Source organism: Hylaeus anthracinus, unplaced genomic scaffold (genome assembly GCF_026225885.1).
Source record: "Hylaeus anthracinus isolate JK02 unplaced genomic scaffold, UHH_iyHylAnth1.0_haploid 11982, whole genome shotgun sequence".
Classification (NCBI taxonomy): Eukaryota; Metazoa; Arthropoda; class Insecta; order Hymenoptera; family Colletidae; genus Hylaeus; species Hylaeus anthracinus.
Window position 1 is genome coordinate 6,179,905 of NW_026534330.1, and position 3,888 is coordinate 6,183,792.

General features: G+C 36.1%; 2 protein-coding genes and 1 long non-coding RNA gene across 4 annotated transcripts in view; 1 reads left to right on the forward strand and 2 right to left on the reverse strand.

Moving 5' to 3' along the window:
• The window catches only part of LOC128886345 (neuronal acetylcholine receptor subunit alpha-7-like), a 454,660-nt gene that overhangs the window by 390,524 nt on the left and 60,248 nt on the right, over window positions 1-3,888 (reverse strand). The window lies entirely within an intron of this gene.
• The window catches only part of LOC128886358 (uncharacterized), a 31,718-nt gene that overhangs the window by 24,384 nt on the left and 3,446 nt on the right, over window positions 1-3,888 (forward strand). The gene's annotated exons all lie outside the window — the stretch shown is intronic.
• LOC128886337 (inactive rhomboid protein 1) overlaps window positions 3,881-3,888 on the reverse strand; it is a 227,271-nt gene continuing 227,263 nt past the window's right edge. The window contains exon 17 of the mRNA XM_054141083.1: window positions 3,881-3,888. This exon is cut by the window's right edge and continues 1,447 nt beyond it. The gene's annotated coding sequence lies outside the window, so the exon portion shown is untranslated.

The window sequence follows — 3,888 nt, forward strand, 5'->3', positions numbered from 1 at the left end:
TATATATATATATATATATATATATATATATATATATATATATATATTTTCCTTATGGTTTTAATTAATTAATCGAATACAAACAAATTTCGTAGGAAACGATTCAATTACCAAGTGAACACTCTTCATTTCAGGATGTACTGTTTCCTATTTTCTCGACCAGTAAAATGCGCGTTGACCTATAGTTTCAAATCCAATTTGTTGATGCGTGTACGTGCACAAGATGGGAAGTTAAACAATTAAAATTCCACGCCAATCCAAGTGCTCGACGATCTATTGCCATCGAAAACGAAACCACGATGAACGACCTGTGAATTATGATTAACGCTAACTTTCATTTGAAAATGTCTGATAACCATGCACTGAAAAGGCGCGTTTATTTTTTAACTTCCCAGCCGATGTCAATGTTGGAAATCAAGCGTCACGTGTTATCGAGTTACGAGGCGATATTTAAAAAACGAAGATTGTGTCCTCCAGGAAAATCAACAGCAGAGTAACAAAAAACGCATAAGAATACGTGGTACTGGTGGTTCGATGCGTCGAGTACTGATCTTTACATCATGATACAGTGTGTTTGTGTTTTCGATGCATTTACGTGGAACTGTTGCTTTCGTCGTTCACGCGCAATCGATACAAATTACAAATACTATGTGCGTGATCAAATAATTGCCCCCAAGGATTTGTTCTCGCGGAATTCTAAGGTCTCTTTCGCAAATATAGTAGACGAAGATAGAAACAGGTAACGAAAGTTTTTCGAGCATGTGAACGTGTGTGCGTTTCGTCGAAAATTCTCCAGAGTTGGTTGGTGCAAGATTTATTTAAGTTAAATTTAAATATCCTGGACTGTGCCATTTATTTTTGGAATGTTATTTCTTTAGGGAAAGTAAAGAAACTTGAAGAGTTTTTGCAATTTTAATTATACTTCAATAACTTAAAGGTAAATTCAGAGCACAGTGTTTAGATACATTTAGATACACTCCTATCTAGAAATATTTATATCCAGTCATTTTAATCTTTCGTCACTTTAGATAGATATATATGTACACCATAAGCTTTGCATAATGCTTATGTATCATTGCACTCATGTTCAACGATAAAATACATAAATTAAATTACATATATACATAAAACGTCAAATCAGATTTTAATATAGAAACAAAAACCCGAGCATTTTAGATTCACATACAATTTTTATCCTGTTTTATGCTCTGAACTCCAGATTTATCTGGTCAAGTTTGACATTTTTAAAGTGAAGGTTTAAATTGAGAATTCCGTTTAGTAGTGTTTTTACTGCGATTCAAAATCAATCAAAGATAAAATGAACAGACTGCCCCCTCTCTGTGACATAAAATCAATTTTTGCGAAAGAGAAAATCGTCCGCGAGAACATGGCCTTTCCTTTAATTAATTCTCGCTTAATCATTTTACAATGTGGTTTTTCTCACGTCTCCACGTGAATTCGTGCCAAATGGTCGTTAAGGGCGTATGTGGCGGAAACTTGTGCGCAGCATGGCGAACGGTAAAAAAATACTAGATAAAAGGAAGCATGAGAAATTCGCGCCCAAAATACAAAATACAAAAGACGAATTAGTCGAAATACGAAGAACTGGTTTCACCATCGAGAGCATGGTTTTCAATTATCGTAATTGTCGCGCCTGCCATAATATAAGAAGTTATTGATCTACAGCAAGAAGGAAAAGACGACGAATATAAATCGGGAGAAATGATCGATACAGCCTTCGTAATCGATAAGTTGAAAGCGAACGATGCTTTCGATCCCTCGGTTGCATTCCTAAAGTAAAAATTTCCTTTTCGAAAACCGTTTTCAAATTTTCTCCTTCTACGCGCACTTCTGGCGAAAAAGAAAGGAGTATTGGAGTCTTTTCTGTTTTTTTTTTTCTTTAATTTCGTAGTCTCAAGCAACAACAACGAATATTCAGAGAAATGTATAAAAATTGTTTACTGGTTACACGATTAATAATCGTTAATTATTGGATCGTTAAGCAGGTATAATGCTTCAGAAACGTGCGTTTATAGTCATGAAATAGCGTTCACGTGGCTCCAATTAGTAATATATTTATGCAGAGGTAATTACCATGTAAATTATGTTAATAGTGGTAAGGTTAATTGCCAATATTATGATAATCACTATAATCCCCGTATAATGATTCGTTACTCGTTTTTTGTGGCATGCTCAACATGTACGAGGATAGAAAACCATGCCTTTACATTTATAAATATTAACATAGTGTAATCAACGCAGCAGGTTTTTGATGTTCTTATTAACTAGACGAATGTTCTTGGAAGAAGGATTCGATGCATGTGTCTATCAAGAAATCATCTCGAAATTTCATTCCCTCAATTTTCTCTTTCTTGTAATATTTTTATATTGTTTTATGTTATTTATTATAGCAGGCTGTCGTGCTATACAATATAGTTGAACATAAAGTTGAAGATCTTGCAATAAGTACTGTTATCTTAAACACTTATGTTTGCCAATCTTCATAACAGAAATAAATCAATAAGTATCGAAATAATAATAAATACCATTTTAAAATACTGATTCAAAATATATTTAACGAAGCTTCAGTTTCTATCTGATCAAAGCATTGTCTGATTGTAACCCCTTCGTGTCTGCCGTTTTTGTCAAACGCACATCATCTTTCACAGCAAGAAGTATAAAAAAAAAAATTTAATTTGGAATGTATTATTCTCACATTCTTAATTCCAATAATACGTGATCTTACCTTGATACAAGCACTGTCTTCTCCACTCCGTGATATTAATTAAAATTTGTAATGCTGGCCTCCAATCTATAAGTAGATTGCACTCTCAGTTACTTTTTCTCGTGTATTTCATTTGTAAGCAACAATTTTGGTAGTTTCCTGGGTTTCTTTTTCGGACATTTTTTTCCTTGTCACATTCGAAATTCGATCCGAAGGGTACCACAATATAAACGATGGAATTGTGAAGGGAACACGAAGGGTGAAAAGTCATACGAAATCCTTCTTCCCAAGACGTTCGACGCGACGCTGAGAAAATCAACGATCCGCAAAAGCACGAACGTACACAAGACTTGGCATTCGCGCAAACGCAAATAGAAAGCACGTTTTTCTCGTGTCGTCTGTGTCCACGGTGAGCGAACCGATATCGACGAGGTATAAAATTCCTCCGCCGAGCATGCTACACTAGAACGAGATCGCAAAAATCGACACGACGCCGGGTAAGGTTACTTCAAATCACTTTCACTCGCGACGATCTCCACCACGTTGTGGCACATCATGATCATCGCTATTGCTATTTTGTAAATATTAATCGTCGTTCACGCGTGACAAAGTGACGCGAACGAACGCAGATTCTCTCACTCACTCGCGCTCTCCCTCTGGATCAGAAAACGTTCTCTTACATGTACGTACCCGTTATAATAAAATACACATTCACGAATGTCACAGTGCTTTTTGTTTGTTTCTTTGTTTTGTTTTTGTTTTTGTTTTTTTTCATTTGCTCGCCCAATCCGCGTTTGACTTACCCTCCATTGCACGCTACACCTGGAATTCAATTAAAAAACCTGATACGATTCATAAGATCTAGAACTGATATTTTTTTTTTAGAAATATCCGAGAGCTTCGATTATCACTTGAACGTAAATAACTTGAAGAATTCTTCATCCAAAGGGATGAAACGATATCCGTGCAAGAGAGGGTGAATGGCCTCGCGCATACCCATTGCCCGTCGTCCTCCCCGCAAACCGATTCCATCGCGTCTACGAATAATTATTTACAGGGGGTTTGGAAATTGATTAAGTGTTCTGATATCTCTCCCGTCACTCTCTCTCTCTCTTTTCTCTCTCTCTCTCTCTCTCTCTCTCTCTCTCTCTCTCTCTCTCTCT